The sequence below is a fragment of the Phocoena sinus genome, chromosome 11 (genome assembly GCF_008692025.1).
Source record: "Phocoena sinus isolate mPhoSin1 chromosome 11, mPhoSin1.pri, whole genome shotgun sequence".
In the NCBI taxonomy this organism is placed as follows: Eukaryota; Metazoa; Chordata; class Mammalia; order Artiodactyla; family Phocoenidae; genus Phocoena; species Phocoena sinus.
Window position 1 is genome coordinate 89,208,318 of NC_045773.1, and position 23,669 is coordinate 89,231,986.

At 38.2% G+C, this 23,669-nt stretch overlaps 1 long non-coding RNA gene across 1 annotated transcript in view; it reads right to left on the bottom strand.

The window, feature by feature from the left end:
- Positions 1-846: 846 nt before the first annotated feature.
- Positions 847-23,669, bottom strand: part of LOC116761574 — a 263,648-nt gene continuing 240,825 nt past the window's right edge. The window contains exons 4-5 of the long non-coding RNA XR_004352061.1: positions 6,648-6,730; positions 847-950 (exon numbers count right to left, since the gene is read on the bottom strand). This is a non-coding gene — a long non-coding RNA (uncharacterized LOC116761574). The remainder of the gene's footprint in view (positions 951-6,647; positions 6,731-23,669) is intronic.

Below are 23,669 nucleotides of genomic sequence, written 5' to 3' on the forward strand. Positions count from 1 at the left end.
CCCTTGATGAGACCACATGATTAGGCTGCCCTTCTATTTGAGCTCTGAAACACACCTCTTCCTTTCCTGACAATATAGGTTCTCCTGCAGCTCTTAGATTCCCTAATGGCTCAAGACTTAACAAAAGAGCAGAACATAGATATGACACATTCTTTGAGAGCTGGGAGATGATCCCCCTGCCTGGATAGGACTGGAACACCAGTTCTCTCAGCTTCCTGCAGTGAGTCAATCTCCTCTTGAAAATTTCCTCTCCTTGGTCATTTTGTATCCATCAACCAGGGAGAAAGCTTTCCCAGTGCACTGCCCATATTACTATATTGTAACAATTGAAACTATTAATTACTTTCTTTACATATGTTTGAGTGCAGCCAACATACTTTATTTAGTGATACTTGAGTTCATTGATTCTTAATACTTTTTGGTTCACGGACCATTTTGATAATCTCAGGAAAATGATTGACAGATTCCCCCAGAAAAACGCACATGCAGAATGACATCGAAGTTTTGCATAAATTTCAGAAGCTCAGGTACCTTCCCCCTTCTGAAAACCCTTGCTGTATTGATAGCCATCTCATTGACACAGGAAGGATGGAAGCCTCTGCTTCTCAACACAGTGTTAATGACAGCAAATGGACCATCTAGATGGGAAGGATGGGCATGAATGTGAAGGTGAGTCTCTGGTCATTGCAGAGCCTCTTTCATTACATCAGGCTTACCTTTATCAGGTTTCATTACATCAGGCTTACCTTTATCTTGTATTTCAACACCTCATCTTTATTCTCACAGTCCTTTAGCTGTTTGCAAGCCCTTCTCACTCTTAAACAGGAGCAAAGCACAACACGCACGTGTAAAGAAAGAAACGTTCTGCTTCCCTTCAGAGGCGCATTGGTTTCTGAACCTTGGGAAACGGGTGATGTTACCACATGGTCAGGCAGAGTTTCCAATGGCAACTGAAAGCAGAATAGCAGGAAACCAGTTCAACAGCTGACACCAAAATGCTTTTCCATATGTAAAGCTGTCTTAAACCCACAAGAGACACTGAGAATAAACTTTGTGCTTTCTTTTCTTTTTGCTTAATACCAAATGGGTCAGAGAGAAGCGCTGGACACTTTTAAAAATGCACTTATAATTTTGAATCCAAGCTGTGAGAGTACCCATTGGAGACAACTGTTCTCTCATGGCCTGCTTTGAATAAACAATCACGGCTCTGTGTGATATTACTTCTTAACTAGATTCTAGCATTGAACTCTTGGCTCGCCATGGTTACTTGCATTTTAAACCAGCGTCTCCTTTTCCTTCCCCTTGGCTAAGATTCCTGCTTACTTGGCAGTGGCTCCTTCTCATTTGAACTTTTGCCCTCTTTTAATCTCCACCAAATTTTAGTCTAAAAGAACCTTTCACAGGCACTTTTTGTTACTCTGAGTTTCTTTCTTGTGTGAGAACCAGCTTAGGGAGCTGGTTACTGGAAAACACTCAAGGGCCTCTCTTCCTTCTCTGGGAAGCCACCAGTGACAGGCTGTTTTGTGTGTGTAATTTCCTTTAAAAAAAAAAAAAATCGAGGAAGCACAAGATGCAAGCTGTTTGCTGAAAACAAAATGTTTGCTTTCAAAAGCAAGTGAACACACACATATTTGCATCTGTCCATGTGGCTTTGCTCTTGTCCATTCCAGGGCTACTCCTCCTTATTTCCCTAGCATATAGCACTGCTGAAATTATTTCAGATCAAAAGCCAAACCAGTGAAGACTTTATTCCCTCCCAACTTCCCATACCAGTTACATTTCAGAGAGGCGTTCCAGGTCCTCAACACCTGTGGAACCCATTTCCCTTTCGAAAGAAGAACCAGTATGTCAAGCCCTCTTCTCATTTAACAGTTAGATGATCTGCTTCCTACTTAAGCAGAGCCTACCGTCTACGCGGGACCTCACGCTTCTGCCTGTCCATTCTGCGGACTCACGCCCATGCCTGAGCTATAGACACTCCGTTCTGTTGTGCTCTCCTTGCTCACTCTAGCCATGCCTAAGCACCCAGACATGGCAGTTCCTTTCCCTGGATCAAATGCACCATCTCTCTACATTCCTTTTCCTGAACCTCAGAACATATAGGTCTCTTCAGAGCCACGAGCCCCACCAACAATCCAGTGTCCAACTGAAGCTGGAACCTACTTCACAGCCTGATAATTCAGTTCTACAAATTCTCCTCTACCCTTTGCTGAATATTCTAGACCTTCTCTCTCTTTCTTTTCACTCTGTCACTCTGAGTGACCTTCTTGCCTTCTACTTGACTCAGAAGACAGCAGTCTACCGGCTTACAACACTCCTTTTGCTCACACTCATTCTTTATTCACACCCATCATCCAGTCTTTCAGAAAGCCAATCCCTCCATCTGTGTGAGCTCTTGATAAAGACCTTCCAGATGCAGAGGAGCTGTGCTCCACATTTTCTTCACAATCACACCTATTTACTGTCTATCAGCTCCTACTCTCCTGCCTTCAAACATGCTGAAGTTATTAACAACAATAGCAAATTTCCAAGCAAACATTCCTGCTCTGTATGTTCTTCTAACTACCAACCAGCTTCTTTCCATCCTTAAAACCCCACACTTGAATTGCCTCTACCTGCCACTTTTATCCCCTCGTTCCCGCTCCTCTGCTCTCTCATGCCCTTTCGCTCGCTTTCATCTTCACCACCCTCCTAGGAATTTTCTTATGAAGGTCATCGATCAACACAAAGTTGTTCCCTTCATGTCCAGTCTCATCTTCTCCACTACAAATGGCCTGCTTTTAAGATAAAGCTCTTATTTTCTGGTTATCACAATGTTTTGATTTCCTCTCCTTTTATGCCTTCTGCTTCTTTATGGGTTCTGCTTTCCAAGGCTCATTCCTTAACTCAGTTACATTTATAAAAAAATTTTTTTGGATGTTGGCTCCATCATAACTCAAATGTAATGAGATGTGAAATAAGACTTTTCTTATTATCTGGAGACTATAGCTCAAGCTTCAATCCCAAGGATAATATGTCATAGGAAGGGCTGATATTCACCTAGTAGCTAAAACATAGACATACTTCTGGGCAGTTGGTAAACAGACACTTCCCTTAGCTCTACCACTCCACTACCTTGGCCTCTTCCCTGGAACCTCCCTGATTTTCTAATGATCCAGCAAATAGATAGTGGATCCTGGATCATCAAGGCCTTTCCAGAATGATGTTTTAATATCATGGTCTGAATCCATTCCAATGGTCTGCCATGATGGCCATTAAACACACTGAATATCTCTGTCAATAAGTCTCTCTATGTTCTAAAAAGCAGCCAAAAAGTTAACCTCAAAGGTTTCCTAAGAAGTGATCAGATGGGAACTTTTTTCCTTCACACCTTCCCCATCCACTCTATATAAGCAAAAGATAGGAGTGCCTGGAGAGGAAGATAAGTTGTGGAAGGAGAATCATCCACCTAATAACAAGTGCTGTTACCAGGAAAAATGCATATGAAGAAGGGAAGGAAGGTTTTCCCCACTAACCAAGTAAGAGGGGCTCCCTGAGGCTTTGAATGTCTGCAGAAGAAACCAGATCATAGATACTTTCAAGATGCAGATTTTTAGCCTTACCCAGTGCATCCAATTTTGATGAAGGAGGCCTTGGGAGCACTTGCCATTTAGGAGGAATTTATGTGTGTTCCTGAAGTTTGACAGTGCCCATAAAAACAGGTACTGGAACCTGCTGTCCATCTGGAAAAATCAGAAGATAAATGGCTGGCTGCGGTTGCCTTTTACGGCAAGACAAGGAAGAGAGAGTGGCTTGGGGAGTCGAGTACCCATAGTCTGGCACGAAAACAAGGAATGAATTTCTTTTTAGACTAAGTGATCTTGAGCTGTCTTGATGGACTCAAACTTTAAAAAATGCTTCTGGGGAAGTGGGGATGCGAACAGGATGGATCCCTCAGGACAAAGGCTAAAAGGATGTCACTCTTGGTCAGCTGGAAAGTACATCACCCATGTCATGAAGCAATGATCTGGAACAATCTCAGTGAACAGTGTTTGGAGATATTGGCTGAAGAACTCAAAAAAATGTTATACGTGAGAAAGCAGTATTTAGAAGCTTGCTATAATGGAGAACACACTGGCCATTTCCTATTAGCCAAGAAAGAACTACAAAAAACAGCAGCTAAATAAAGGCTTGAAAGAGGAAGGGAGAAATCCAAAGTTGAGTTCATGGCTTGTTCCCTACGGCAGGCCAGAGCCATGTGTCTAGCCTAAACCGTGAAAAGAAAGACTCTCAAATCAAATTAGATAAGGGACTGGAATTTTTATTTAAACTTGTTGAGAATTTTTTACTCTCTGAAAGTGAGCAATATGTACCTAAATATTCTTATAATCTAAAATGACTAGGAAACTAAGAATCACCTCAAAAAATAACAGGAATAAATTAGAGATATGACTAGCCATGTTAAAAGACAGAAATCAGAGAAAAAGAAAATTATTTTCTCTGTGTACCCCTGCTCAATAACTAGTTATACATGTTTTCAACTATTTTGATTACTAATGCACTTTTATTATTGATATTGTGATTTATAATAAGAAATAAATACTTGGTCTTTGTCCATTATCCCTGGCACATAGCTCCTAAAAACCTTGGACTTTCCCAAGTGATGGGAGTTGGGAATGTGTCTTTTGTTATGCTAATGAGGGGACTTTTGGACACAAGCAACCACAGAATTAAAGAGTTGGAACTTTCAGTCCCACCCCCGAATGACCCCCGGGGAGGGGAGAAGGGTTGGAGGTTGAATCCTGTTTACTATTTTTATCATTAGTAGATAGCATGATACATGGAAATTCAACAAATCACTTTTGAATTAATTAACTGTTAAAATAAGTAAATTTAGCCATAGAAAAGAACTGTCAGTCTCATTACCTATTTTACATTCCTATACCAGCATAGCCAGGAATTAAATGGGCTTGACTTTTGAACAAAACCAAGGAACAGGATAGTTTCATATAAAGAGAAATGGATTATTCTAGAATAAATATCCAAAGAAAAGAAAAGAAGATTTTCTTTGTGAAACACCCATCAGCTAAATTCTCTTCTGGAATCAAAATTCCATACACCTCTCAAAGATGCCCAACAATGTGAACTAAGTGGATTTTGGAATGGTTGGCTGATGGATGATGACATTAGCTGACTTTGGAATGTTTGGGGTTTATACCTCAATTATACATCACGTTCCATCAAATCTAACATGACGTTAATTGTTACAAGCACCATTATTTTACATACCTTCAAAAAAGAAAAGGAAAACCTGCTGATTATGATACAGTGTTTAGGAAATTTCTACCGTAAGATATACTTCAATATTAGAGATATTAAAATGTGAAAAAAATGTGTATCTTAAACTCAATTAAATATGTTAGATAAGAGTCAGAATTGTAGACTGAGGAAGAACCTAAGACTTCATCCAATCTAATCTTCATCAATTTACAAATGAACTGAGAACTCAAGAGTTTAAGTACAGACAGGTACACAGAAATAGAGCAAGTCAATCAACCTGTGAGACCAGATGGGCTGCTTTGTTTCAGAGTTAACATTTCATAATTCTGTGCACTAACATTAATATTAAAAAAGAGACTCGGGGGAAATATATGTCATAATTATGTTAGAGATAGATAATTTATCTCAACAAATATGTAACTTTAAATTCTCTATCCTCAAATACCTGAATCCTAGCATCTCCCCCAGTGAATCCAGGGTTTGCCTAGAAGGAGAAACCTGAATCCAGTTTTTGGTCATCAAGGAAATACCTAATGAGATGTATGTACGTCTAATGGTATACGGGATTTCTTTTCCTCTGTTCCTTAAATATCTTTCATTGGATCAAAGACTATTTTTATGGTGTTAGGCTATGTGACATTTCACAGGAAGAACAAATCAAATTTGCCATAATTATGATACATTTAAAATTCTACTTCTAATGGCAACTTTAAACTTGATCTTCTTCAGTAAATTTTAGCCTGCTTGCCACACAGCGCTATAAGTCCTGTTTTAAAAAACCACTTATTCACCTTCTCTTTCTTTCATTTTCCCCTTCCCTTAACACCGCAATTGAAAAACTCCCCCTGCCTCCACCCCCTCTCAAGTTCCCCCACCTACCTGAAACCTCAGGTCCTCCTTTCATTACCTTGCTAATAACAAAAGCATTTTCATTTTCTCTGGAACTCATGCAGAAGAAACATTTTAAGCTCAACTAAATAATTACCCATCTATTTTCTATTTCATCCCAAGGAAAAAAAAAATCCTGACTGAAAAATCACCAGGTTGTTGTCACCAGAATCCTTAATGTGAAACCTTCCTTACAATCTTCCTTCTTCAGCTTTCTGGTTTTGATGTGGGAAGTGGCAAAATTAAGGGCATTTGTGGGTTGTATTAGATAAATGAAGGCGTATTTAATCGAACCAGTCATCGTGAATGCATTCAGCATATGACTACATGCCAAAGGGGACCATGCGCATGAGTGCTGCGTGGTTATCTTCCAGTTTGCCACCGACCCCTTCAGCAGGCCTGCGAGGTACCTGGAGGAATGCACTCAAAGCAAAAGGCTCACAGTTCAGGGGCAACAGCTGGAAGGATGGTCGGGGGCTGCCAGCTACAGAATGACGTACCCAAGCAAGTAAAGACAAAGCCTCTCTTGGCAGATACCAATTCCAGTTGCTCCATCACCTTCATTTTGCAGCAAACACTCTGCCTAGAAAGGATGAAAGAAAATCATTATTTTAGTGAAGAATGCCTCTGACAACGCCACCTCAAAATTGTCTATTAATCCTTACTACTTACAAATACATACGTACATACACGAAACACACACACGTACATATACACACACATACATACAGAGCCAGTATTTTAATTGGCAAAAAGCCCTTTCTGAAGCCAGAGTTGGCCCCTGAATGAGACTGTGATTTAGCAAAGTGTGACTTGCTGTCCTCTCACTTCTCTTTTTTTTTTTTTTTTTTTTTTTTTTTTTTTTTTTATGCGTTACGCGGGCCTCTCACTGTTGTGGCCTCTCCCGTTGCGGAGGACAGGCTCCGGACGCACAGGCTCAGCGGCCATGGCTCACGGGCCCAGCCGCTCCGCGGCATGTGGGATCTTCCCAGACCGGGGCACGAACCCGTGTCCCCTGCATCGGCAGGCGGACTCTCAACCACTGCGCCACCAGGGAAGCCCCCTCTCACTTCTCTTAATGCCACCTTTCTTCTCCCTGTCTCATCTCAAAATGTCTCATTCCTGTTGTCTCTGACAGGTTTAAACTTCTTCCTGCTAATGTGCTTACTAATAACTAAGTACATATTTCAAAATTACTATCATGTCTGAGGCCTTTTTACTGGTAGCGAAAGGGTCTTCAAGGGCTGAGAGTAATTCAATGTGAAATGTGAACTTGGTAACTGGGAATCAGAAAATAAATCTCATTATTTCTTGGTCTTCTCAGCAGTTTGGTGGCCAAGAGGAGTCTATTTTATATATCATTTTCTTCTGCCAAAATACATTATCCATAGATATTTTCAAAAATATGGGAGCTGTAAAAGATCTTAACAGTCATCTTAAAGGATCTCCACATTTTATAGACTTAGAAACTGAGGCCCAGAGAGGCAAGAGAGTTATTGCCAGAGGTAGTCCCCACCCATCATCAGATTCCCAGGATAGTAGTTTCTAGAAATCTTGTCTTGGTAAAACTAACATTGCTTAAGGGCCCTGAATTTCTGGCACTTAGAAAGTTAAATAATTTATCATATGTCATTTGGGAAGGCTGAAGAACTATGTCTAACTTAAGGACCCCCATGTTTGATGGCATATCCAAACTCAACCAGTTTATTTCTATCAACAGGTCAACGGTTGCTTAAAAGGAGTCTTTCAACTTAATCCTATGGAGCCACATAGCCCTTGATAAAATGATACTGAACACCTCTGTGGTGGAAAGAAGCAGTCTGCTCCAATCCTCTAGGTGAGAAAGTCTTTGTAAAATCTTTTTGGCTATTTGCTTCTAGCACTATGGCTGACCAGGTGCTCTGAAGGCCTCCTTCTACTATAGTTTACCCAGGACACAGTCTTCAAAACACTGTTGTTTCCATTTGAGTTGGTGGAGATTTTCAGATTCCTTCCTTAATCCCTGCCATGGAAATTAGAGTGGATAACTGGGGACGGTAATCAGGACTCAGAAGGAACAGGCATGACCTGAGGATGGATCAGGATCATAGCACTGCTGCTGGGGACTGAGTCTTGGGCAAAAGCAAAGTAGGCAAGTTAAGTCTAAGATTTTTGAACTGGCTGACGGCTTTCAAGGTAAACAGAAGTTTCCAGCTATGGGCAACCAAAGCCACAGGCAGAAAGCACACCCACTCTGAAAGAAAGTCTTCTCAATTTTGAACCGACAAAATCTCACCAAAGAAATCAAGCAATGTGTTCATAATCAAAGATCAATAGCAAACAAAAAGGCGAGCTGTATTAGTTACCTGTTGCTGTATAACAAATTATTTTAAAACTTAGCTTTAAATGATAATAAATATTTATTATATCCCTCAGTTTCTGAGGTTCAGGAACTTGAGGATCTGCAATTTGGGCCCTGGCTCAGGGTCTCTCAAAAAGTTGTGGTCAGGGCTTCCCTGGTGGCGCAGTGGTTGAGAGTCTGCCTGCTGATGCAGGCAGGGGACACGGGTTCGTGCCCCGGTCCGGGAGGATCCCACATGCCGCAGAGCGGCTGGGCCCGTGAGCCATGGCCGCTGAGCCTGCGCATCTGGAGCCTGTGCTCCACAACGGGAAAGGCCACAACAGTGAGAGGCCCGCATATTGCAAAAAAAAAAAAAAAAAAAAAAAAATGTTGTGGTCATCTGAAAGCTGGACTGGGGCCGAGGATCCACTTCCAAAGGGACTCACTGACTTGGTCGGCATGTTGGTGTTGGTGTTGCTTGTTGGAGGCCTCAGTTCTCCTCCATGTGAGCCTCCCCCTTGGGCCAGCTAAGTGTCCTCAAGACATGGTAACTGGTTTCCCCCAGAATGCACGATCCATGAGAAAGGTATTCAGGCAGAAGCTATTCTATTTATGTGCCAATCTTTGATGAAAACAAGGACAAATTTACTTGTAATCTTGGGGCAAATTTAAGGTTAACCATGAATGAAAAAAATAATAAGTTCAATTATATTAAAATTAAGAAATTCTGTTCATCAAAAGGCATCATAAAGAGAATGAAAAAAAAATAAATAGCAAACTAGGAGAGATATTTACAACTCACTTAAACAATGTATTAGTATTCAGAACACATAAATAATATCTACAAATCAATAAGATAGAAAACCCAACAGAAAGCTAGGCAAAGACCACTAAGAAAAATAAACAAGTGTGGACAATATATATGTAAAAAGGTTCTCAATCTAGTTAACAGTCAAGGAAATAGAAATTACAACCATAATGAGGCACAATTTTACACCTATTTAGTTGTTTCAAATCAGAAGATCTGACAACACCAAGTGTTGGAGAGGAAGTGAATCAACAAGAAAGTCAGGCAACACTAGATTATTACAATTACTTGGGAAAACAATTTGGCAATTTGTTATGATGAATATTCACACACCTCATCTCCACCCAACAGTTGTATTTCTAGGTCAGTGATTTTGATCCTTGGAGAATATTTGGCAATGTATGGAGACATTTTCGGTTGTCTCAACTGAAAGGCACTACTGGCATCTAGTGGGTAGAAGCCAGGGATGCTGCTAAACATCCTACAATGCAAAGGACAGCTCTATACAATAAAGAATTATCTGGCCCCAAATGTCAACAGGGCCACCATCAAGGAACCCTGTCCTAGGTATACAGACAAGAGAAACTCCTGCACATAATGTGCACCAGGAAACATAGAATATATTCAAAACAACTACCACAAACTAGAAGTAATACTTCCCTTTTGACAAGAGAATAAATAAATCAACTATGAAATAGTTATTCAGTGAAATATATACGACTGAACTACAGCTACAGACAATAACGTGAGTGGATTTTAGTGATGTGATGTAAAGGGAAAAAGAGTAAATCTCATAAGAATCCAATGTGATATATTTAATGTAATATTCAAAAACAAGAAAAACTTAAAAATCTGTTATTTAGGGATACCTATAAACATATGCTTAAACTACAAATATAGGCTAGGAAATGATAATATAAAATTCAAGGTACTAGTTACCTCTTGTGTAAGACAAAAGGAAAACTGTGGAGGGTGGGTGAAGATAAACAGAGGAACACTGTTGAACACTTGGATTGTATAATGGGTTCACAGTTGTTTATTACATTATCATACTTTACAACTTGCATATAGATATAGATATTTACATACATATATATATGTCATATATCATTTTGTACCAACTATTATATTAAAATGTAAATAAACTGAAAAAATTATTCATGGCAGAAGTTGTAAGGATGGGATATACAATATGACCACACGAGTAGCTTTGAAATTAGGGCAATAAGTGGTTAAGAATCCACCTGGCAATGCAGGGAACACAGGTTTGAGCCCTGATCTGGGAAGATCCCACATACTGCAGAGCAACTAAGCCCGTGCACCACAACTACTGAGCCTGCACACCACAGCTACTGAAGCTCGCGTGCCTAGAGCCTGTGCTCCACAACAAGAGAAGCCACTGCAATGAGAAGCCCACGTACCGCAACAGAGTAGCCCCCGTTCGCCACAACTAGAGAAAGCCCACGGGCAGCAACGAAGACCCAACACAGCCAAAAATAAATTAATTAATTAAAAAAAAATAAATTAGGGCAACAAACCCACTGTTTATTTGGAGAGGAGATGCAAATACAAAAAAATTCAATATTTTTGTATTAAGAGTCAGGCTTAAAATGGAGTGTAATTTGCCCAATGTTTTCCTTCCTGGCAGTTCACTATAATACCAATCCCCACACAAATATTGTTGGCCTAAGCACCCCTTACTCTGAGATTTATTGGCAATAAACACGGGGCAAATAAAAGATAACATGAAAATTATAAGATATTTTTCCTCTTTCTGTATAATGTGATCATACACTGGTAGGGGCATAATAACATTATGTAACAAGAGGTGAGAAAGTAAATGATCTGTAGCTTTCCTTGTCCCCTAGGACAAGGGTGTCTTAGGGAAAACCCTGATTCCTTTTAAAAATCAAAGTTTAAACACAGGGTACTTTAAACCCTAGGTTGGCAAATTAAGGTAGCCCAAATAATCTGAAGTGCCATGACCCCTTATTAGCTTGAAGCAAAATTATAAAGATTTCCTTCCTTTTTCCTTTATGCTTCTCTCATTTTATTCTAACCAGGTTTTACAAGTGCCAACCTGCCCCCTTGTTCCTGTTCTCAGCTGACTTTCAAATAATCCCTGCTAGAGTGTTAATTGAAAAGTAAGGTATTAGCTGATTATAGCTTAGTATGATGCCTCCTAGGCTGCTTTTCATTTTCACAGGGGACTCATAAATGTTGGTGTGGGTAGCAGGGAGTGAAGGCTAAGAGATGACCTTCGGGAAGCTATAGCTAACTCCAACACCTGAAGAAGCAAATAAAGAATATCTGTTATGCAGCCTCTGAAAGGTTGGCAAAACCTTGCTTCAGGCCCTGTTTAAACATCCAGGCTCTGTCTACCACTTTTGGAACAGAGCTGCAATAAAACCTCTTACTTCCCTGACCCAAGAGGGAATATTTTATAAATTATAGTGTAGTGAATTATTTGGTCAACATTTAGACCTGAAATACCCTGAAGATGAGAAAGTTACAGAAAAAATAGATTTGGAGAAAGTACAAAGGCGAAAATTAATCAATAAAATGCTTAATGGTGTAAAGAGAAGAAACTTTAAGTGTCCAAGAATAAATGTTGAGTATTTCAACAAAACCCAGAAGGATTGAAGTTGAAGCTGTATAGAATAAAAGGGTGGGGGGTGCAGACAGAGAAGACTACTGTGGAGAATACAAGTGTGTCTTGTATCTTTATTTACAAAATAATTCTTCTACCACTTCCCTGCTTCACAGTACCTGATATTAGTAACTGCTCTGCCAGATAAGAAATGGTATCAGCCTTGTATAAAAGAGGTATCCCTGAATCAGGATGTGTAAGCCAACAGGAAACAGCTAGAATCAAATCCAAATGTGCAGTCCTGGTTTTTAAACTTCACTGTGCATAATCATCTAATGGTATTTATATAACATGAAGATTCTAGGACCCTAGCTGAGGTGATTCTGATTCAGCAGCCCTGCATCATGGCCTGGGACTCTGCATTTTAGAGCACTCCAGGGGAGTCTAATGCCTGCAGAGGGCCACAGTGAAACAGGCTTAAAGGAAGCCGAACCTTGGAAATTAACAAGACAATTTAAAATTTATATGTTAATATACAAGGCCAATTATAGCCAAGACGTTTTAGGAAAAAAACCCTACGAAAGTAAAAAGACTTACAGTACCAAGTTTGATTTATTATAAAACTACAGAATTATGACACTGTGGTACTGTCACAGTACTCCAACAAACAATGAAATATAATACAGAGTCTAGAAATAGATGATAGTCAGAAAAATCTATGTATCTACTTGATTTACAATAAAGGTGACATGGTTGATTGAGCATTGTGGAAAGGATGATCTTTTCAACACATGGTTCTAAGTCAATATTACATCCATATTGAAAGAAATAAATCTTGATCCCTATCACACACAATACACAAAATCAATTCCAGTCTTCCCAAGGCTGTCAGTCTTTACCAGGTATACATTTCATCAGAAAGAAAAGGATCTAAAGTCTAATCAGAGGTATATGTCTTTTAATAAGCCTTATTTTCATTTGTATTGAATTAGTAATTTAGGTAATCTTATTTATTGAGAGTAAGATTAAATCTTTAAGTATATTTTGGAAATTTTATTTTCCTCTCTCCACTTTCCCCCCATTTCGTTCCCCTTCTTCCTTCCCTTCCTGCTTTACTTTATGCTCTCCCACCATCTACACTTTTACTCTTTTAACTACGTGCATCAGATATCAGGGTAACAAATCAGCAGCTGCACATACCAAATCTGACCTATAGAACTATTTTAAAACAAATCGTGTTTTTTTTTTTTTTTTTTTTACAAAAACCCTGTTGTCAACATGATTGTGAGATTTCACAGAAAATTTAATTATGGAACATTTCTTGAAAATTTGGGAGATCTAGCTACCCTTAGCCAGCAGGAGTCCAAGGCAACTGCCTACTGGATTTTGTGCTTTAGACAGAGCAGCCCTCTCAGATTCACTTAATCCTCACTAGGCCTGCTTTACTAGTATATATGACCTGCCTGACTCCTGTAAGAATTTGTATTTAAGATCCCTGTTACCATTAATGCTTGAATAAAATAGCTAGATGTAAAAACATGTTTCTAAAAAATTATAGATACATAAATGTCAATATTGTTTTCTATTTATATACAGTTTTCAGTGTTCTACATATGGTAGCTAAAAAGATTTTTTCTTCTTTGCCTTTAGTTTTGGGCATAAATCCCACAGGAACATTAGCTCAAATTTACAGATACTGTGTGCTACAGATAAAATTGTTGCATTTAAAACCATATGTCACACTGAACTGTTCAAGAGGCATCAAGCCTTCCTTTCTCGCAGATCTTTGAAGATATAATTTTATGCTCAGTTAAGATGGAAAAGAGCATTAGGTTGGAATAGAAACCTATTTACTGTGGATGCATTTCACTAAATTATTTCACCAAATTACTAGGTAGAGAGACATTAATACAGTATGGTAAAGGATAACTTTTTCAATTTACATATGTCTTCCTCTATATTAATCAGCTGCTAGGGATTATAATTGTGATAGCAGCAGGATAAATGAGGATACTCCAAAGAGTCTGCCTCTTGTTTATTTACACATTCATATTTACATTTTAAAGATTACAATAAGAACCTCAATTCAGAAAGTGGCTTTGAATTCATTTAACACTTTATGGGAATTCTTGTTCTATTTCAGGCCATCATTATATTATGGCTATAGAAAGGCATAAAACTCTATTACGGTTTCATGGAGTCAAAAAAAGTCAACTTGAATTGTACAAAATAAGTAGTTCATATCTGTGAAAAGTCCTTCAGGAATAAGATGCATTTCACTATAACTATTTTCATTCCCATACACATAACTTGTATTTTTATTTTCAGACACAAAAGCATGTAATGGGAGCGAATGTTTTAAGAAAATATGACCCCGAGGGCCCTGTTCGCTTCAGAAGTACATCTCATACAAAACACGATTCAAATGACAACCAAACTGAATTCAGATCACAGCCTTGCAAGATTAGCTTCATTCAGCAGTTACACACACACACACACAAGCATTTTTTTCCTATCAAATGACAGGTCAAAATATGGAAAACTGGAAGTGACCATAGAGTACATCAGTGAAAAAATGTAGCTTAGTGGTGACCAGAACCCCTACACCACTTAACCGACCTAAGTCCTGAAAACAGTGACACTAAAATTTTAATGTTCTAAATAAATTTTTACGACTGGAGTAAATAAAAAGAATAAATAGTCAGTCTGGGATACATACATACACAAGCAGCCTAAGGCAATTTCTGACTTAGGAATGCCTGGACCACAAATCGCCACCATCACCATTTTGACTCATCTCTTTTAGGACTGAGAACTCATCCCCAGCATCTCACTTCGCCGGGTCCTTTACACTCCCATTCCAGCCCATTTCCTCTCCTCCATCCTGTCCCAGTTGCTTATTTTGAGCTCTAGGGTCAAAAAGAAATTATGACAACCCCTCCCCACACTCCCATCTCTGCCTCTTTCACTGTCCCAGTGTGCTGAGTGAGAAGGAAAAGAGGACATAGCCCTGAAAATGTGAAATGGGGATAGAAATCTAAAAAGGAAAAGGAAACTTTTATAAGCTTTTGACAGTCCATTATCATCCAAAATTCCCTTCTTTCACATAAACTTCATTCTGAACCTGCTCTTCAAAGCCCTGCATCCTTAAACATATTTAAAGCCCTTCTCCAGCTAAATTTCCTCTGGCCAGAGCATCTATCTTGAAAAGTACTCTTCCAACTCAATAGCCTTTTGTCCTCCTCTAGCTCCGAAGAGGCTCCCATCAGTTAATACTCCTCCTTTTAAATCTAAAAGTGCTTACCAAGTCTTCTGAATTTATAACCTTGCTTTGCAATCTTCAGAATCCTAATCAATAAATACCTGACAAGTTTCAAACATAAAATGTCCTATGAAAATTTCTTCTTACATTGGTATGACAGTGAATCCAAAATAAAATTCCCAATAAACCAGTAGTCGAACATTCAACGTCCCTCTTCTTGCTTCTGGGTCATCAATGTTGCTGGGGGAATTTGTATAATGTTATAAAATAAGGACCCTACAAATTTACGGCTTTCAGTGTCACAGGACAGCTAAAGCTCACAGCAAGTCTCTGACCTGACTTCAGTCTTCCTGTTCTCTCAAGCCCCTCCTTCAATATCTTTGTCATCAAACTTCAAGTGTAAGTGATGTGTGTGTATGTGTGCATGTATAGATAGATAGATAGATAGGTGGATAATCTGAATCCAACCAGAAGTCTTCTGTGTTCTCCAAATCTGTATCTCTCTTTCCTCTTTTCAAAATCAACATTGCCACTTGGGTCATGCTCTTTATCACATTTCTATCTCCATGGAGACCACACAATTCTAATTTCTCCTATTCTATCATATACCTCTTTCTCTTTGCTGGTTCCTGTTCTTCAGCTAATAGATACTGTGGTACAATAAAAGTATATATTTGGACTTTGACCCATGTTCCTAGCATAGAGCACCCCAAACACTTGGAATTCCCTGAGTAATAGGAGTGTCTTTTGTTATTCATAATGAGGCCCTCTAGAACACACCTGAGTCTTTGCTAGTGTGGTGATTCAGGGTGGGTTTCCTAGATAGTCTCAGGATGGGGTGATCACCAGAAAAACCAAACATGTGATTAGAGGGTGGGAACTCTCAGCCCCACCCCACCTTAAACTCTGGGGAGGGGAGTGAAGGGGAGTGGGGCTAGAGATTGGGTTATTAAATCTCCTGAACAATGGGACTCAAAGAGCTTCTGGATTGGTGAGCATGTAGAAGTGGGAGGGTGGTGTGCCCAGAGAGGGCATGGAAGCTCTACCCCCAACCGCACCGTACCTTGCCCTATGCATCTCTTCCATTTGGCTGTTCCTGAGTTGAATCCTTTGTAATAACCTGGTAAACTTACATGTTTTCCTGCATTCTATGAGGCATTCTAGTGAATTATCAAATCTGAAGGGGTAGGGGGTACCATGGGGAACACTTGAATTTGTAGCGAAGTTGAACAGAAGTGCATTTAGCTAGGGCAGTCTTGTGGGACTGATCCTTTAAACTTGTGGAGGCTGATGGTAACTCCAGGTAGTGTCAGAAGAGGATTTAATTGTTGGCCATCCAATTGATGTAGAGAAACAGAGAAATATATTCTGGTATATTTCATTCCTAGCTAGCTCTCCTCAAGTCTTTCTTTCTCTTCCCTTTAACTATGTAACTTCTTGAAAGACAAGTCCACAATAGACATTAGCCATTCCTTTCTTCATCTCTTCTCTCCTCTCCCTGCTCTTACCTGCCCTTCTCTCTTCTGCTCTTCTCCCAATCTCTGTGTACACATCTATATCCCCAGCAGTACCTATCTATGACTTTCATTAAAGCTCTGAGCTTGTATTACCATCTGCTAATTGGATATCTCCAACTAAAGATTTTACAGGCATCTCAAACTCAATATGTCTGAAACTAGATTTATTATCTCCCCTTTGCTAAAATATTCTTCTCTGCTACTTCGGAACCCAGTTAAAAGCATCATTTAGATTAATTACCCATAGTTTTCCCTCTTTGTTCTTCCTGTTCAATATGGACAAGAAGAGTTGCAAAGCACTAGGTTAGAGCTTAGCTATCCATTTAGCTAAGGATATCCAGCTAACCATAATGCTTCATTCATCAAACATTCAGGAATAACAGAAGTCCGTTTGCATTTGGGTGCTTCATTTGTGTCCCTTTTTGCATTATCTTCTTAATCAAGAAAGGGATCTATAATGACTGTGGATTTCCCTTCTATTTGAAATTCCTTTGTGTTCACATTCCCACTTCAGAAAAGAGGAGGGCAGTGCCAATTTTAATTAAAAATTTCAGGACATCAATTCACCTAGCCAGACATGAATTCCACAGAATGCTCTTCCTTAAAGATTATTTCCTAATTAATACACTGAGTATCTGTTATATTCATCTAAATAGGAATGGGATGAGAAACTGACATCACTTTTTAAAATCAGTTTTATTAAAGTATGATCCCCATGCAGTAAGCCACACCTATTTAAAGTATATAGTTCAATGAGATTTGACAATTGTATACATCTGTGTAAAGACCTCCACAATCAAGGTATAGAACATTTCCATAAAACCAAAAGGTTTCCTTATATCCCTTTGCACTAAGGCGCCTCATCTTTCTTTAATATCAAGGAAAAAACGTATCTGCATTCTGTCATTTGCATTTTCTGGAATTTCACATAACTGGAAGCATACCATGTTCACTCTTTCGGATCCAGATTCTTTTGTGTAGCATGAAGTTTTTGAAATTAAACCATCCTGTTGCATGGATCTTGCTTTTTATCTCCGAGTAGTTTTCTATTGTATAAATTCACCCCAAATTGTTCATCCATTCACCTAGTGATTGACTTGCTTCCAGTTTGGGGTTATAGTGAACAAAGCTTCTAAGAACATTCAGGTACTCATCTTCGGAAGGATATGTTTCTCTCCATTTCTCTTGGGTAAATACCTACCAGTGGAACTGAGGGTTAAATATTCAGTATAGGTTTAACTTGGTAAGAAACTTCCAAATTGTTTAACAAAATGGTTGGAAAGTTTTACATTCCCATCAGCAATGCTGATTCAGTTAATTTAATGATTATGTTTTACAAGTCTTCCATATTCTATTGATTTTATGACTACTATTAAAAAATTAACTACTGAGAAAGGAGTGTTGAAATATCCAGCTATAATAGTTTGTCTATTGCTAATTTCAGTTTGGTCAGATTTTTCTTCAGGTATTTTTTGAAGCTCTTAAATGCATGAACATTTAAAGTTTTTATATTATTTTGATAAATTGATTCCTAGATGAAATGTTCCCTTTTATTCCTGCTAATATTTCTTTTCCTGATGTGTACTTTGGTCACTGTTGGTACAGCCATTCCAGTTTTCTCTTGATTAGTATTTGCATATTATATTGTTTTCTATCTTTTACTTTTAATCTATCTATATCTTTATATTTGAAGTGTTTTTTCTTATAGACAGCATATAGCCATATCTTGCTTTTTAATCCAGCCTGACAGTCCATGCTTTTTAATTAGAATGTTTAGACTATTTACATTCAGTGCAATTATCTACAATATTGGGATTATATCAACCGTCCTATTTTTTTCTTTTTGTTTCATTTATTCTTTGTTTCTTTTTACTCCTTTTCCTGATTTCCTTTGGATTACTTGAATGTTTTATTCCATTCCACTTAATCTACACTAATAGCATTTTATTTTTTCAATTTTTTTTTGTCATTTGCATCTTTAACTTATGACAGCCTACTTTCTTTCTTTTTTTTAAACTTTTTATCTTATATTGGAGTAGAGCCGATTAACAACATTGTGATGGTTTCAGATGCACAGCAAAGCAACTCAGCCATACATGTACATGTATCCATCCTCCCCCAGACTCCCTGCCATCCAGGCTGCCACATAACATTGAGCAGAGTTCCCTGTGCTATACAGTAGGACCTTGTTGGTTATCCTTTTTAAATACAGCAGTGTGTACATGTCAACCCCAAACTCCTTAACTATCCCTTCCCTCCACCCTTCCCCACCAGTAACCAGAAGCTCATTCTCTAAGTCTGTGAGTCCGTTTCTGTTTTGTAATTATGTTAATTTGTATCATTTCTTTTTAGATTCTGCATATAAGCGATATCATACAATATTTCTCCTTCTCAAAGACGGCTTTCAAATAATGTACCACTTCAGGAATAATGCAAGAAACTTAGAACAGTATACTCATTTTTCTTCTTCTCTCCTTTGTGGTTTCCAATTAGGCCCAATTATAGATCACTTGAAGTTCTTTTATTTTTTATTGTTTTAGTGGTTTTTTTCCTTCATGTCAGTTTGGATAGTGTCTGATGCTAGATTTTCAAGTTCACTAATTTTTTCTTCTTCAGTGTCTAATCTACTTTTAATACAATTGAATATTTTTAAATGTATATATTGTATTTTTTCATGACCAGAGTTTGTGCTTTTCTATCACTTGTTTTGCTCATGTTTTTTTCTTTAAATTGAAAGAGCATAAGCATATCATTAAAGCCTATTTAAAATCCTTCATCTACTAATTCCATAATCTCTGTGATATATATTTCTATTTATTGGTTTTTCTCTGTCACTAGTCTCATTTTCCTACTTCCTTACATTTGTAATAGTTTTTATTAGATGCTGAACATGGTGAATTTCCCATTGTTGAATGCTAATTTTGCTGTTTTTTCTTAAAGAATTTGGACTTAGTTATGGCAAGAAGTAACCTGCAGTTCAGCTTGATACTTTCAAAACTTGTTTGTAAATGCTGTTATGATAGGTTTAGAGTTATCTTTACTCTAGATCTAGAGTAGACCTTCCTGTATTATGGTCTGAAAAGTGACTTTAAGCTTTCTGCTGTGTTTTCTGGGACGATCATAGTGCTCACCTTGCTTGTTTTCTTCTCTCAGGATCACCATCCTGCTTCATTTTTTGTCTAATGTCTGAAAGAGTTGCTTCATATATCTTGTTCATTTTTCTAGTTTTGTTCCCCTTTTCTAGACTTTTATGATGTGAGGATAAATCTGTTAATCCATAATGGCTGGAGGCAGAAAGTCTGACATCTCTTTCCAAAGAGACTTAGTGGGTAGTGATCTCTCTAAAATTTCTTTGGTTTTAAGAGGGAAAAGTTTACCTTTGCATGGTAGAAAACACTTCTTACCCCAAAGTTTACTCCATCTTTGTTGAATGGAAAATAAGTCAGTCGATAGTATGGTTTTTCAGTCTCACACCTATTTGCACTTAGAGAGGCAGAGGTTATTCTCTAAAATTCATACCATTTGTTCAGGAAAAAACACTGACTATTATATATGTTGCATTAGTTACTTACTACTATGTAACAAACCACCCAAAAAGTTTTGTGCCTTTAAGTAACAACCTTTTTTTTTCTCATGAGTCTACGGACTGATCAGTCAGTTCTGTTGATCTGCGTGGGCTTGCTGTGGCTCACTTACTGAACTGTGTTCAGCTGCAGGTCTGACAGTCTTCTCTGCCGCTCTTAGTTGAATTCTTTCACCTATCTTGGGCCTCAGTTGGGACAACTAAATTGGTTCCGCTTTATTCCATGTGGTCTACATTTGGTCTCATGGTGGTGGCAATTTTCCAAGAGAGCAAATGGAATTATTTAAGGCTTCTCGGACTGGCACAAACTTCTGCTGCACTCTTTTGGCCAACACAAGTCATAGGGTCAGCCCACATTCAAGGGTTAGAGAAATAGACCCTACCTCTTGATGGGAGGAAAGGCAAGTCATATTGCAAAGGGTTTGGATATAAAAAGCAGTGGAAATTTAGAGCCATTTTTACAATCCACCTACTACATATACTTTACCTATGCAAAATGATCTTATTTTAGGAAATCCACTAAGCTCAGAAAGATTACTGTGATCTGAAGTTTTCTCTCCTGAGCTTCACTAATCATGATGAGTCACTCTAGCATATGGGCAATGAGAACACTAGGAAATCTCATTAATCAGCCATCTATATCTGTCTCCTCTAGCCTCTGCCTATGACTATTTCCATCTCCTTTATTGTTATTTTTGCCAAATCTTAAAAATATGCCATAACCTATGATCAAGCAAATACTACTGAAATGAATACTAAAAGAAATACTAAATGAATAATAATAATAATGTACTAAATGAAAGCTATCCTCAGTGCCTTGGTGAAATACTTTCATTGCACTTTGCACCATCACCCTTATAACATTTATCATATTTTTCCTTTCATTTTAGCTATTTATTATTTATTTATTTATTTATCTTTGGGACTCACTCTTCAAACTTCCCATAGTCCCCAAATCTAGATAACTAAGATACTTAGGAGTCTCAGAATTCATTTTACCAATAATGACACTTTTGGCTGCAGCAAATGTCTAGTTTTCCTCATAGCATCACAGCAAATTTTTAAAGATTTTTAAAGAGAGAGAAGGCTAGAGAGCACAGAAGAAGGAGTGGGTGTGGTAGGCAAAATAATGCTACCACACACACACACACACACATACATGACCACATTTTGGAGCTGTGGATATGTTACCCACATGGCAAAAGGGACTTTGAGGTTGTGATTAATTAAGGACCCTGAGAGGGAGAAATTATCGTGAATTATCTAGGTATGTCCAACCTAATATCCACCTCCACCTCTCTTGGCTGTGGTCAGAGAGAAATGTGACAATGGTGGAAGAAGCGTCAGGGAGATGTGATGTTGCTGTCTGTGAGGATACAGGAAGGGGCCACTAGCCAAAGAATGCAGATATTCTACAGAAGCTGGAAATAGATTTTGCTCTGGAGCCTCCAGAAAAAAATACAGTTTTGCCAACACCTTGAATTTAGTCCAGTAAGACCTATGTTGGACTTCTGACCCACAGACTGTAGGATAATAAATATGTGTTGTTGACACCACTGCTTGTGGTAATTTGGTATAGAAGCAACAGGAAACTAGTATGGTGGGAATGCATAGAGATCAGAAGAGACATTTTCCAGAAATGCATGGCTGTTCTCAGGTGATCACATTTATGCTTTACTCAAAGATTCCTTTTAAAGTCATTGAATATAAGCCCCCTCATGAACAGTGAGGTTTCCTCTCCAAGGTAACAGTTATCAACAGAATTTTTTCTTCTCCATAATGTCACATCTCTGTGCACATGCATATATCTGAGATTAAAATAAAAAACAGAATAAGAGAAACAGAGGTTGTATAGGCAGGTAATATTATAAGCCTTCAAATCTCCATCCCTGTCATTGCCACAAACATTTGCCAACTGCCTGCTACATGGAAGGCATGTTGCTATGTACTGAGGATATAGAACTAAACACTTGGCTTTGACCCTCAATGCAATACCATTCACTTATTTGATGCCTTGCTTAGCTTATTTCTGAGCACTGCTCTTGGGAGGAACTAGTAAATGATTTTTAAAAGTTGACCTTTTTCTGTAATATAGTGTTTAACAATGGCACCTGATTTTCCCAATGATAATGGGTCCTGGAAGGCACTAAATCACCGAAGTGGAAATCTGTCTTATTTCCCATCCTGTGCCTACTAAGGTGAAGATTTAAGTGACATATTTTAGGAAGATCCAACAGAAACTGGAATAGTGAAAGGATCAGCACCAGCTGAAGGCGACAGGCCTATGAGCTCGTGTTAATGAACAACATATTGTGCAGTACCAACCAACTGAATAGAGGTATAGAAAGCCATTCCCAACTGTTGCGTATGTAGAGAGAGTGTCAATAAGGACTTTATTTCTGGCTGAAGGAAAGCTTTTCTTTTTAGAGATATTGGTGAAAACTGACCCTTCAAGGAGTGAATGATTGAGATCAAACCAATCTGTGATACCTTACAGTTGTATAATTTTGAGAAAGTTCCTCAACTTCTATGAGCTTCTGTTTTCTCATTTTTAAAGCATGTGTAATAAATTTCTGAATCACAGAAATGTTATCAGTATTATATCATATGGGGAAAAGATTGCAAAAGCACCTAATGATGTGTTTGGTCCATACACTATACATAAAAGGTCTTTTATTCATTGTTTCATTTATTCAAAGCCTACTTGGAATTTGCAAATACAGTGACACAATCCTTGAGCATAATGACTCCACGCACATAAGAACTGCTGACTTTCAAATTTTGAGATTTGCAAATGGAGTCACCAATCCGCCAAGATTTGCACAAAATGCTTCAACAGAGCAATTATAAATTAAGTCTCTCTTTTGTTTCATGTTTCATTTTAGATGTTTCATAACCAACTCCTTTGGAAAGGAAAAAACTATCTAGCACATCAGCATTTCTCTAGTACAATAAGATTTGAAGAGCTGAATGACAGTGTCTCCTGGAGAAGGGATTTTCTACTCACAGAAGCTGAGATGAAAATCATCTTTCCCAGTTTTACAAATTAGAAAATAAAGCCTCCACTGTCTTTTCTGCCAGTATTTTTCTGGTGTTGGAATTCTGATGGAAACATTCAAGTTTAATGCAACCTCTTTATCACTTTTGAAGGCAAGACCATGCATTTTTCTTTTATATCCTCTATGTTCTAATCCATAGTTAAGATATGTTTATCTTTATATATACATATATATGATATGTATTAGATTTCTGAAAAGAAAGAAAGACTGTTTTTACACGTCAGAATTAACTATATGGTTTTTAAATTAGAAAACTACTAAGGTGCATTTAACCTGCTTTAACCCTCTACCCGTAATTCTCAATCCTGGTTGCACAATAGAATGACTTAGGCAACCTTTAAGAAATATCTATATTCAGAAGTGCCCCTCTTCTAATTTAATTG